Source organism: Kogia breviceps, chromosome 10 (assembly GCF_026419965.1).
Source record: "Kogia breviceps isolate mKogBre1 chromosome 10, mKogBre1 haplotype 1, whole genome shotgun sequence".
In the NCBI taxonomy this organism is placed as follows: Eukaryota; Metazoa; Chordata; class Mammalia; order Artiodactyla; family Physeteridae; genus Kogia; species Kogia breviceps.
Genome location: NC_081319.1, coordinates 42,377,499 through 42,391,509, shown reverse-complemented (window position 1 = coordinate 42,391,509; position 14,011 = coordinate 42,377,499). Strand labels below are relative to the sequence as shown.

The 14,011-nt window shown below is 48.2% G+C and overlaps 1 long non-coding RNA gene across 1 annotated transcript; it reads right to left on the bottom strand.

The window, feature by feature from the left end:
* Window positions 1-1,222: 1,222 nt before the first annotated feature.
* Window positions 1,223-12,540, bottom strand: LOC131764530 (uncharacterized). Its single transcript, XR_010842601.1, has 4 exons — window positions 12,342-12,540; window positions 9,946-10,000; window positions 3,005-3,182; window positions 1,223-1,756 (listed from the first exon to the last, which is right to left on the bottom strand). It is a non-coding gene; the product is annotated as an uncharacterized lncRNA (long non-coding RNA).
* Between the last annotated feature and the right edge of the window lie 1,471 nt (window positions 12,541-14,011).

The following is a 14,011-nucleotide window of genomic DNA, read 5'->3' as shown; positions in this document are numbered from 1 at the left end:
AATGTTCTCTAAACACTGCCCCTGAGTAAGGCACCCACACTTGCAGAGCCACCACCCAGCCTCAGAGGGCTGACTTGATAGTTAGGATGCTTTACTGTAAAGGGCAGAAGGGCAGCCCCTCCAACCTCCGCTTTTCTTCCTTTTCCCCTCAATTTGGAATCCAGATGTAGGCCTGTTTTTTTTTTTTTTTTTTTTTTTGTGGTACGCGGGCCTCTCACTTTTGTGGCCTCTCCCTTTGCGGAGCACAGGCTCCGGACGCGCAGGCTCAGTGGCCATGGCTCACGGGCCCAGCCACTCCGCGGCATGTGGGATCTTCCCGGACCCGGGCACGAACCCGTGTCCCCTGCATCGGCAGGCAGACTCTCAACCACTGCACCACCAGGGAAGCCCTGTAGGCCTGTTTTTCCATATAGATTTGGTGTGAGGTTTTTACACACTTGAAGGAGGGATGTAAGGGTGCCCTTTCAGTCAAGGTGACCCACTGCTGCCCAGGAGGTGATAACACTTCATCATGGCCTTTCATCCAGGGGCCCCCCATCCCCATTTTAAAATTCATTCATGTGCATGACCACCTGGGGTGAAGGTTTAACTGGGAGTGTTTCTCACTGATTTTGAATAAACCCAGAGCCCCAGTAAGCCCTAGGAGGCTGCCTCCCTCTCCCAGCTGCGCCCCTCTCCCCATTGAGCTCAGCCACACCCTCTTTCAGTTCCTGGAGGGTGAGCACTGCCCCACCACCCGCTCAGTCCAGATGCCCAGCCACCCTTCCTCTGGTTCTTCCGCTCCGCCTGCAACACACTCCTGGCTGAAACGTCACCTCCTCACAGAGTCCTCCCTAACTATCCCACTCCTCACCTATGCTTTGTCCCTCCTGCCCGATTGCACTCATAAGAACATATTCTTTGCTTTCCCCAGCACTTTTTACAACTTGTAATTCTCCATCCATTGCGTGACTGTCCCATGTGCATCTGTCTCCTGTTAGCTGGAGGCCCCATGGGGCCACGAGCACATCTACTTCATGCCCACGGCTTACTCGGCACTTAGCACAGGGCCAGGCACTGAGTAGGTGCAAGTGAATAATTGTTGAATGAATGAAATGAACTATTATTACAGTGCATTTTCCAATCTGCCTCACTGCGAGATTCCGCAGTATCAGTTCCTGGGGCTGCTATAACAAAGTACCACAAACTCAGTGCTTGAAACAGCAAACATTTATTCTCTCACATCTCTGGAGACCAGAAGTCCAAAATCAGGGTGTTGGCAGGGCCGTGCCCTCTCTGAAGGCTCTAAGGGAGAATCTTCTTTGCCTTTTCCTAGTTTCCGGTGGCTGCCAGCAATCTTTTTTTTTTTTTCTAATTTGAAAGTTTTTAAAATTTTAGTGAACATTCCATATTGTTAATTTTTGTGTAATTTGCCTGTTCATATAATTTGGACATTTACATTGGGGTATTCTTTTTCTTTAAGTTAATTTTTTTATTTTTGGCTGTGTTGGGTCTTCATTGCTGTGCATGGGCTTTCTCTGGTTGCGGCGAGCGGGGGCTACTCCTCGTTGGCGGTACGCGGGCTTCTCATTGCAGTGGCTTCTCCTGTTGCGGACCATGGGCTCTAGGCACATGAGCTTCAGTAGTCGTGGCACGTGGGCTCAGTAGTTGTGGCGCATGGGCTTAGTTGCTCCACGGCATGTGGGATCTTCCTGGACCAGGGCTCGACCCCGTGTTCCGTGGTTTCAGGACTTAATGAAGCTCAGGTTCTTGATGTCTCATCGCAGAAAGAATTCAGTGAGAGACAAAGTGTTAGGTAAGAAGTGGATTTATTTAGAGAGATACAAACTCTACAGAGTGTGGGCCATCTCAGAAGGTGGGAAAGGCCTGCCAGTAATCTTGACATTCCTCGCTTGGCCCTGCATTGTCCCAACCTCTGCCTCTGTCTCCACATGGCATCTCCTCCTGGCTCTCTGGGTCTCTCCTCTTCTTATAGCGACACCAGTCATGTTGGATTTAGAGCCCACCCTACTACAGTTTGACATCGTCTTGACTAATGACATCTGCAACTCCCCTATTTCCAAATAATGGCACATTCTGAGGTTCCAGGAAGGATGTGAATTCTTGGGGATGGGGTGGACACTGTTCAACCCAGTACAAGTCTTCAGCTGCTCTTTTCTGTCTGATTTCTCTACCTGCTGCCTATGTTCCACTCACTGCCAGCCCCACACCTCCCCTTGGTAAATGATAAAATGACCCTGTTACTTCACCATCCCTCCCTGCTCCGTCCTCCTCTCCCATCCCTCTTCTCTAATCTCCAGCACCCAGAATCCCTGGTTAAAGTCACGTTCCCTGACAAACAAGAGGACGGACTGCTTACTGCGTCCCATTGCACTTTATGTTTCTCAGTGTGAAGTCACATGTCCCCTAATACTTGAACATGGGAATCACCAGCTCACTGAGGTGCCCATCATGGGGACACTCAGTGACTTGGGCGGAGTGAATTAAGACAGGCTGGAGCCCAGTGTCAGCGCTCTGCAGCAGGCACCACAAAGGCATGGGGATGCCACGTGCACCTCTCATGAGGGAATCTGTCTCTTCAGAAGGGGACAGAGGGGACTTCCCTGGAGGTGCAGTGGTTAAGAATCCGCCTGCCAATGCAGGGGATATGGGTTCGAGCCCTGGCCTGGGAAGATCCCACATGCCGCAGAGCAACTAAGTCCATGCGCCACAACTACTGAGCCCACGTGCCACAACTACTGAAGCCCACGTGCCTAAAGCCCATGCTCCACAACAAGAAAAGCCACCGACCGCAATGAGAAGCCCGCGCGCTGCAACAAAGAGGAGCCCTCACTCGCTACAACTAGAGAAAGCTGTCATGCAGCAACAAAGACCCACAGCAGCCAAAAATAAATAAATAAATAAAGTAAAATTTTAAAAAATAAAATAAAATATATAAGGAACTCAAAAAGAAGGCGACAGAGGGATGACCCCAATTAGAGACAGACTATGGCATAAGACTGACCTTGCCCTCCAGGCAATGAACACTGAGGTTGTTTGCTGCACTCCCATCAATTTCTGGAAGCTCCAGGTGTGGTAACTTGGATCCTCTGAGACGCAAATACCAAGATGAGATTCCAAGCCTGCGCAGGAGATGGGGAGGGAGATGCAGGAGGCTGGGAGAAGGAGATGCTGGTTGACCCCTGGGAAGGAGAGAAGGAAGGGAGAAGAAAGGTTCTCCCCAGGCCAAAGTTGCCTGTTGGAGGAGCCCTGCATCTCCCAGGCACAGGCCTGTCTTAGCATCTGTCCCCGCCAAGCTCAGCCAGGGGCTGGGAGCAGCCCATGGGACACGTAGCCTCGGCACACTTGGGTTCAGAGCCTGGCATCAGGCAATTGTGTTCCCCACAATTGGAGATTGGAGGGCTTACCAGGGCATCCCAAGGGCAGCAGTTCTCTCCCAGCCCTGCCATAAGCTCAGGCCCTACCAGGGGAAGAAGCCTGGGGTCTGGGGGATCCCAGGTAGGTCAGCTTTCAAGTGGGTGGGGGCTGCAGGAGGGGGGCCCAGGCGCCCTGAATGTCACCCATGACAGCCAACCCACAGCAGGAGTTTCCATGAGGCATTTTCACGTCAATGAGGGTAGGATGCCCTCAAAGGAAATGACACCTTGAAATCATTTTCAACACAAAGTCTCATTTATTTTGACAGGAAAAAAAAAATTGTCACTCCAGCCAGCCCTCAGATGTGGTGGGCGCCCTGTGGACACCTGCTGTGTCTTATGGTCACAGTGCTTGGCGGGCATGGAGCACATCCTTTCCATCTTTTGGGGTTGTTTTTTTACAGGGTTAGAGGATTGTGAGCATTTTTACTTCTCAGTATTTTGCATTTTGAGTTCCCCAGTACACTGGTTGTGCTAAATTGACCAAGCGTAAGGCATAGCTTTGGCCTCAGGGGTACATTTTTAGCTCCTCAACCGTTGAGGCTCAAAGAAGAGGACGAGGGTGGGTGTGAAGACGTCAGCAGATGTGAAATCAGGCAGACAGAAATAAACAGGGCGATCCTCCTTCCTGTCTGTAGGGCTCACGTTCCCCATGTGGCAGGGAATTTCTCCTCCCAGGTAGCAGATGGGGAGCGGCTTCACACCCAGGTCCTCAGTTCACAGTTCCTCTAGCAGCTCCAAGGGCATTCCTCGGGCTGCCCTCACAGCTCACACCCCAACCAACCATGTTGGTTGATGAAAATGTCACAGGCACTTTCATCTTTTTCACGTTGCTCTACAAACATAGCACAAAGGTCCCCAAGTCCTCTGGCGTGGAGTCACCCACTTCCATATCACCCAAGTGAAATAGATCCAGCCCCTGTTCCCATGACACCAGGGAAGCCACGGCCCTCCCCACGGAAACTGCCCCCCCCAGTGACCTCCATGGTGCAAACCCACAACAGGGATTGACCCTCCTCTTAATGTCTCACACTCTTTCTTCTCCTGGTACCTCCCTGGCTGCTCTGCCTCAGGCTCGTTTTCTGGCTCTTCCCTCTCTTTGAGCTCTTCAGGACTTGGTCCTGGGCCCTCTGTTCTTCTCTAGCTACACCCCCTGCCCAGGTAAGTTCACTCAGCCTCACGGCTTCGAACACCAATGACTCCAAATCTAATGTCCAGCCAGACCTCTTTTCTGGCCTCTCAGCTGGCTTCTTTGCCTCTCCTCTTGATTTCTCCCTCCAACCGTATTTCCCTCCAAGTCTGCTCCCTTTCAGTAAATGACCCAACACCCGTCGCCCAACCATCCAGTTGTGCAAATGGGAAACTTAGGAATTATCCTTGATTCTCCCCATTTTCTTGCCTCCCACATATCCATCCACAATCTCCAGGTATCTTGAGTCTGTCCACTGTTGTCTGGCTCCAGGGCCATCTTCCTGATCTCAGTGCCATCCCCTCACCAGCCCTACAACAGCCTCGCCTTCTCACCCATCTCCTGGCACCAACCCCACTCCCAAGTCTATTCTTTTTTTTTTTTTTTTTTTTTTTTTTTTGTGGTACGCGGGCCTCTCACTGTTGTGGCCTCTCCCATTGCGGAGCGCAGGCTCCGGACGCACAGGCTCAGCGGCCATGGCTCACGGGCCCAGCTACTCTGCGGCATGTGGGATCTTCCCGGACCGGGGCACGAACCCGTGTCCCCTGCATCGGCAGGCGGACTCTCAACCACTGCGCCACCAGGGAAGCCCCCAAGTCTATTCTTAACATGGCAGTTGTGCTGATCTTTTCAGAACTTAGCTCAAATCACATACTTGCCTTAACAATCTGCAGGGCCAAACCCAGCGGCAGGCCATTGAGAGTCCCCTCCCTGTCCCAGCCCTGCTGGCCTCAATGCCCCCTCTCCCCCACTGCTCCCTGCACTCCAGCCACACTGGCCTTACTGCCCCAGAACTGGGAGCTGCTTTCCCTCTGTGAGAATGCTCCCCCAGTATCTGGCTTTTCCAGATCTCCCCTGAAATATTCTCCCTAACAGGCTCCCTGGCCTGTGCCTTTATTGTACAGAGAACTTTCATCTCCCCCTTTACTTAAGCTCTTCCTTTTGGACTCTGAGCCACATGTGTGTTTTGGGGGGAGAGGGGTGGCAGGCTAATAACCAAAAGGCTAACTAACTGATGATTTTCATCTGCTCCAGGGCCTCACTGTTAGTACCACAAAGAATTGGCTGAACAAATAAATGACACCTGTTCTCTTGCAGCACCACAGATCTCCTACCACACTTGTAGGTGGAGCCCAGGGTCAAGGGCATGTGCTTTTCTCCCCAAAGACTATCTCCATGAGCTGAAGAGGGGCCATGAAAAATCCTATTCTCCTTCTTTTAGAGCAAACTGTAGGGGTCATGGCATTTTCCCTCCTTGCTTGTGGTGACTACTTAGTGTACAGAGCTCTTGTTAATACAGGGCAACTCCACCCCCTGCCCCACCTCCTCCCTTGGCTGCAGTGACTGAGAGGGGGAATCACCTGACTTAACCCGGCCAGTCAGAGTTCCTTCCCAGGAATTTGGGTTTGAGACAGAAAAAACAGAGTCAATCTTCCAATGATTGCCTGGACTCCAACAGGCAGGCAGGACCTGAGCATTGGGGGTGGTCACCATGCAGCCAGAGAAGCCAATGGCGTGGCCGTGGTGAGCAGAGAGAAGCACCCTGACTGAGCACCATCCTTCACACACCCAGCATCACCCGCATTCCAGGCCTTATGCACCATGACATATCCTGCTGTCAGCTTCCTTTATTCTTAAGGTAGGTTGAGATGGGCCTTTGTCACTTGCAAGCAAAAGAATCATAAATAATTCAGAGGGGAAGTATTTGAAGATTCAGCCTATGGATGGTTAAATAATGGGGCTCTTTACGAAAAAGTCCCCTGTAGTCTGGCTTCTCTAGAACCAGACAGATCCCAGTGTTACCCTGGACTTATCACTTAACCTCTCTGAGGCTCAGTGAGCTCATCAGTAAAATGAGGATAATAATGTCCACCAGTGGAGAAGGTAAAAGGGATAAAAATGTTATGGCAACCAGGATTTTCTTATCATCTGCCCAGGGCTCTGTATTCCCAGGCATTGGTGTATTTGGCAATAGTATCAAAAGCCTAAAGATGAGGCACATACCTTCTGACTCAGCATTGCTTGTGTAGGAATTTATCCCAAGGGAATAGTCATATTATGCTATGATTTATGAACATCAATGTTCACCATAGCCGAGAACTGGAAACCACTCAATGGTAGGGAACCGGTTTCACAAATCATGGTATATCACTGCCATAAATCATGTTTTAGATTGTGGGTCTTAACCTTTTTGGACCCCTTAGAGGATGTGAGGAAAACTACCAGCCCTGTCCTTGGGAAAATGCTCATAAATACACTCACGAAATTTAGCACATCATTTCAGAAAACTGGTGGATTCACAGAAGCTCCATTGAATGAATTATGATCTGAAAATCATTTAATGATATGTGTCGGTGTACTCAGTGGCATAAACTGAGTAGAAAAAATTCAGACTACCAAGCAGTCTGTACAATATGAGCACAATTTTGTAAGACAAAAATAATTTATGTACACACACATATATTCACATTCATACACATACATATAGTCAGCTCTGCCTTTAAGAGCGAACCTGCCAAGAGGAGGTAGTTAGCTGAGAGCCTCCAGCTGCAACATTGGAGCCGAGGCAACGCTGTCTCCTGGCAGCCACAGCCAATGCCTAAGTGTGGTGGAGTACCCCAGCTTGGTCATTCCTGCCTAGCACGAGACTCTTCTAGGCAATCTTTGTGCTGGAGCTTTACGCTGGGTTGGCCAAAACTCTCCCAGAGCTCACTGCAGTCTGAGGCTCCTCCTGCCCAATCCTCCTTCCTTCTCCCTTTGCCCTCACAGGTGTTAGACCTGCATCACAGTCTGTGGGCTCTCCCACCCACTCCTGATCCCTCACCGCTTTTAATTTCACAGGTGATATTTGAATTAATCATTTGCACTTTAACTCTGTCTTGGCTTTTGCTGCCCAGGGGGCTGGCTTTGATATTCTTCTGTGTACTTGCCATGGTTTCCCAAATTTTGTCAAATTATTTTTGGCATCAGAAAACATGTTTTCTTTTACATGAAACACAAATACATATAAAGGTGATATCTTGATATTCACATACACTCTGCAAATTTGAAGCCCTTGATCATGAAATTCATTTGCTTAACAAAAATTGCATTTTGGGGCCTCCCTGGTGGCGCAGTGGTTAAGAGTCCACCTGCCAATGCAAGGGACACGGGTTTGAGCCCTGGTCCGGGAAGATACCACATGCCACGGAGCAACTAAGCCCGTGCACCACTACTACTGAGCCTGCGCTCTAGCGTACGTGAGCCACAACTACTGAAGCCCGTGCGCCTAGAGCCCGTGCTCCGCAACAAGAGAAGCCACTGCAATGAGAAGCCCACGTACCGCAATGACGAGTAGCCCCTGCTCACCACAACTAGAGAAAGCCTGCACATGGCAACGAAGACTCAATGCAGCCATAAATAAAATACATAATTTTTTTAAAAAATTGTGGTTCATTAACCTACAACAGTTGATCTCCTGTCTCACAAAGAAGACAGGATGCTTAGCAGCAGCAACAGAACTTTTGGAGCATTCAGAGCAGAGGGCCAGCTGTGGGTGGGCTGGGTGTACCCTCTCTGTCCCCACTGGAGCCCCATGCTATGCCCCAAATCCTTTGTCATTCTGTTCCAGCATTCTGGATCCTCTGCGGGAACAGGGCTGGATAACAGAGACACACACTCTTTTTTGGCTCCTTTTTTCCCAGATCCCAAGCAGCTGGGGCCTCTTAAGGGTCAAGAGAGGTCCTGGCTGCTTTGATTCGTTGAGACTCCCAGTATATTTGAAAACAAATAGCATCAAAATAGAGTTCAAAGTTTGTGGCATATTTTAAATATTTACATTTAACTAAATAGTATGTTTAACATGCTCAAACTCACACAAAACTTCCACACTCATAGCATGATTACAGGATTTTTTTTTTAATTGGAGTATAGTTGATTTACAATGTTGTGTTTGTTTTAGGTGTACAGCAGCCTGACTCAGTTAGACATTATACGTACATCTATTCTTTTTCAGATTCTTTTCCCATATAGGTTATTACAGAGCATTGAGTAGAGTTCCCTATGCTCTACGGTAGGTCCTTGCCTCCTAATTTATCCCTCCCCCCCAGGATTTTTTTTTTTTTAATGAGTTCCTTGTACCCAATATGGGCAATGTGTCTGGTAAAGGGACAGAGGCATGAAGCTGTGTGATAAATGTCTTCTTGATTCAATCTTGGTGCTTCTCTGTTTGCCTTCGCTTCAAGACAGATGAAAGTGTGGGCCTGGGTTGCTGTGTGAAGGGCTGACAGCCCCCTTTGGCGGCCCTTTGGTAGACAGACCACCTTCTGCTTCTGTCTGCCTGAGTTTTTTCAAGTGGACCAGAGACTCAATGGTTTAATTTTTTTTTTTTTGCAGTACGCGGGCCTCTCACGGTTGTGGACTCTCCCGTTGCGGAGACAGGCTCCGGACGCGCAGGCTCAGCGGCCATGGCTCATGGGCCCAGCCGCTCCGCGGCATGTGGGATCTTCCCAGACCGGGACACGAACCCGTGTCCCCTGCATCGGCAGGCGACTCTCAACCACTGCACCACCAGGGAAGCCCCTCAATGGTTTAATTTTTAGCTATCCTTCTTTTTTCTATCTTTAAACTTTACTGGTCTTTCCTCCCCACAAATACAAACTGTAACCTATTTACCCTAAAGTGTGAAAAGACATGGAGGATTTACTAACTGAAGGAGCCAAAGGCTACATACTATATGATTCCAACTATATGACATTCTGGAAAATGCAAAACTATGGAGACAGAAAAAGATCAGTGGTTTTCAGGGGTTAAGGAAGACGGAGAGATGCGTTGGCAGAGGAATTTTAGAGCAGTGAAACTACTCTGTATGATACTATAATGGTGGACGCACATCATTTTACATTTGTCTAAGCCCATAGAATGTACAACACCAAGACTGAGCCTTCATGTAAACTATGGACTTCGAGTGATAATGATGTGTTAACATAAGTTCATTGACTGTAACACATACACCACTCTGGTGCAGGATGTTGTTGGTAGAGGAGGCTATGTGTGTAGGGTCAGGAGGCATATAGGAAATCTCTGTATTTTCCACTCAATATTTCTATGAAATTAAAAATTGTACTTCTGAGTACACAAAAGTGTACTTTCCACTCAACTTAAAACTGCTCTAAAAATTAAGTTTATTTAATTTTTTAAAAAGGACGTGTGGTTATTATCTTCAGGCTGCACCCAGTGGAGGTCAATTCCTAGGTGGGAAATTCGTGGATTCACAGACATAGGTGCAGACTGACATCATTCAGAAATCACTCTAGGTAGAGAGCAGACATCCAGGGATCAAATCCCTACTCATCTACTTACCAGCTGTGCGTCCTTGGGCAATTTACTTAACCTCTGTGAGCCTTTGTTTCTCCATCTGTAAAATGGAAGTATAATGGAATTTATTTCACAGAGCTGTTGTGAGGATTAAATGAGGTAATTTATGGCAAACTCTTAGCTGGTGCTCCATAAGTATCAGCTATTACTAGCATTATTATTATTCAGGATAATATTCATTCATTCATTCCACAGTAACTAATGAGCAGTATGCAAGGTACCAAGGTGAACAAGGCAGAGCTTGTTCCTACTGTCACAGAGCTTACAGGCTAATCCAATCCTCCCTGTAGACACACAGGGTGTTGGGAACAGAAGACAGAGTTTCCATTCAGGCTTTGCAGGCAAGCACCCACTGATATACACACCCTGGAAGCAGCTTCAGTAGCCAAGTGAGTTCTTAGATGATTTTATTATGAGAGGTGATGTGGCACAGAGCCGGGCTGCCTGGGTTCCGATCCCAGATGCCTCCTAGCTGTGGAATTTCAGGCAAGTTCCTTACCTCCTCTGTGCCTCAATTTCCTCACCTGTATAAAGGAGGGGATAATAGAACCTATCTCATGAGCTGTTGGGAGGATTCAACACTGTAACATATGTAGAATACAGAGAATGGTGCTGGGCAAAGCGTAGGTGCTATGACGCTTTTGATAATCGTTGTTCTTGTTATGACTCATCAACGGTTCTAACCCTGACCCCAGTGAGATGGTAACCAGCAGAAAATAAGGCAGAGCTCCTTGTTGTAGATGAAGAAATCCAGGCAGCATGGTGGAGTTCTCAAGAATATACCTGCCTCGTGGGTGTTTTTCCCATGGCTATGCTTGCACGGGTGTGGTATGGTTTATAAGTCAGTCATGGCCACAGAATACGTAATAGCAAAAGCCTGGAAGCAGCCTAGATTTCTGTGAATAGGAGACTGGTTAAGAAATCCATGACTCACCCAAAGACAGAAATATTAGCCCTCTGAAAGAATGAAGCAGCTGCATGTGAAATGATGTGGAAAGATTTCCAAGAGTATTGTTAAATGCAAAAAGCAAGGGGCAGTGCACTTTTACTTTCTGTGTTAAGAAAAAGAAATTCCCGTGCCTGTGTACTTTGGTAATATGTCGGTGGTTGTCTCTGGAGGGGCACTGGGGCTCAGGGGCAGGAGGAACTCCTTTTTCCATTGGGTGCTCATTTGCACCTTTTGAATTTTAAGCCATATACATGTATTACTTAAAAAAAAAAAACGTAAGCAGAAAATTGGTGCTGATTCAAAATTCATTCCAGTTCATTGTTCTGTTAAACATATTCCGCTGATCTCCGAGCAGATGGCCCGGGAGGGGTTGGGCCAGGGCCAGGGGGCAGCCTCCCTCCCCGTGGGTGTGTGGGGAGCCACGTGGGGCCCTGTGGCTGGCACATGCCTGCAGCTGGTCTTCCCGTGTGGCGGGAGGCCCAGGGTGTGGGACTGAGACTGAGGAAGGGTGGTCTCCAGTAACCTGGCAGGGGCTGCACACACAGAGCAAGGTCATGGTCCTAAAATCTGGGTCTGGCCTGGGCAGCTTTCCAGGGGAGACAATCATGAGACAAAGCCTCGTTAGAAGCACCAGGAAAGGGCCTTCATCGCAGCTGCTTCTCTCCATTCATGGGACAATTCCACGGTGAAACTTGGGCCCAGAAAAGCCTAAGGCTCAGGAAACAGATTTGGAAGGACCAGGGCTTCCTGGCCTGCTTGAGGCATTGGTGGGATGGAAAGAGCCCAAAGGAACCTGGGTTATTTCTTCATCCATTTGCCTGGCTGAAATACAAAGATTCTTTTCAGAGCTCTCCCTGAAGTAGCCCTCCAGCTTTAGGACACACACAGCATTGTGTGCAGGGACATTCCCTGTAGCCAAGCAAAAGTGACAGAGAGGCCCTTTCAGTTAACTGCAAAATAAGCAGGGCTCTGTCCAAAGATAGGAGCCCTTTGCCTCCTGGGCCCCCTGGTAATTCATAGGCTGTCTAAGCACCGTTTACTGCCTACAGCCTATTGGATGAGTGTTTTTCAAATGCTGTTTAGTCAATAATTCTTTATACACACTTATATAAAAAACATGTATGCATGCAAACAGATATTCTTAACTCCAATATCCTTTATACTTTCAAACACCCACACCTACAATTCTATGTAGTCATACTCTTGACTAGCAAGATATATGATATGCGATGCAGATCAAATATTTGGTACAAGGTCATCAAACAGGATCTGCAGAAGGTTTGCAGTGACACACAGTTACAAGAGTAATAATACAGCCTCCTTTTTTTGCTTCTCTGAATCTGGGTCACCATTAAGTCCAATTAAGTCTTTCCTACCTATAGATGGTAACATTTGTACTCCCTTTTTTGATGTGGCTCATGCATTCACTTACCAAGCATTTGGGGAACAGTGCCAGGCACTGTTCTGGGTTCCTGGGATATAGTGATGAACATAATACGCAAAGATCTGTGGCCTTGTGAAGTTGGCATCCTGATGAGGAGACAGCCGTTCACTGCGGTGGCAGGTAGGGATGGGGATGGATAGAGGGGCATCCAGACTTCCCAGAGGAGTGAGTGTTGAGTGGAGACCTGAGGACTGTAAGTGAAGGGGTCACAGGGATATCTGGGGAGCAGGTTCTAGGCAGAGAGACCGCAACTCTCTTGCCCACTGTAGTTACGTTGCACTCACTTGGCAAAGGCCAGCCCTGGTTAGACCCAACTCTCCACCTACTCCACACCCACATCCATGCAGCTGAACCTCCTCTGGAGAGACACGTGCCCCATGCTGGCTAGCCTCGTAGCAATTCAGGCCCAGGATCTGGGGTGGGGAGCACAGAGGAAGCTTCATGCTTCCATCACAAATGCTTCTCCAGCCCATTCACTCTCTCATTCCCCTAGACAGCCAGTTCCCAGCAACAACTCCCTGGCCTCACTCTCAGCTAACTCTCTTTACCTCCTATCCCGCTGAGGAAATTAATCAGAAGAGCTACCTACCACTCCAAGATGCCAACACCTTACATACTTACCGAATAGATTATTGCTCAAATCCTTGCTCCTTATTCCCATGGAAGAAATGTGCAGGGGAGCCCAGCCCCCCTTTGCTTCTCAGGCATGCCACTCCCCAAATCCTCCTCTCTCTCTCCTATATTAGCAATTCTCCTTTCCCTGGCTACTACTGCATTTACATCTGCATAGAAACAGGCAGTACCATTTCCTGTATTAAAAAAAAAAATTTTTTTTAACTCTCTCTTAGTGGCACTTTTCCCTCCATTCCACTTTACCCAACAAAACTCTTGGGCAGAGCTGTTCAGATGGCTGCCTGCCTCTAACCTCTCTCCTTCCTTGTGCTTCTCCACATCTTTGCTCACATGTCACTTGCTCAGGGAGACCTTCCCCTGACCATTGTATTGAACATGGCACCCCCTCCATATGTCCTCTTCCCAGCTTCATTTTTCTCCGTAGCTCTCATCACTTGCTAATACCCTCTATAAGGCATGTATCCATTTTGTTGATTATCTACTCTGCCCCCCTACTGGGATGTAAGTCCAAATAGGACAGTGATATCTGCTAATTTGTTCAGCTGTCTGCCACATCCCCAGCACCTGGAAAAGGGCCCAGGGCATCAGAGGTGCCCAGCAATGTTTGTTGGGTGAATGAATGAATGCATGGTAAGGGCTGGGCAAGGAACGGCAGGGAAATCACTGCAGCTGGAGCAAACTAAGCAGGGGAAATTAGGCGGGAGGGGTGGTAAAATAAAATGGAGGACATTTCTCACTCAGCAAAATGCAACACAACAGAACAAAACATTATTGGTAAGCACTTACACAGAACCATCCATGCTCACCTACTTACTGATAAAAATATTTAGCTCTTCAGTATGTTGCTTTTTAAACAGCTGGTGTGCAAGTATTAACACATTTTTTGAGATATTAACCAACAGACATTTCTGAGCATACGGTACAGGCAAAACTGGCCTATATGAAATAACCACAGCTGGGATTCTAAATGCTGGGCCCAGAATTTGAAAATGTCTCTGCCCGTTAAGCATTAAACAGCAGCAGTA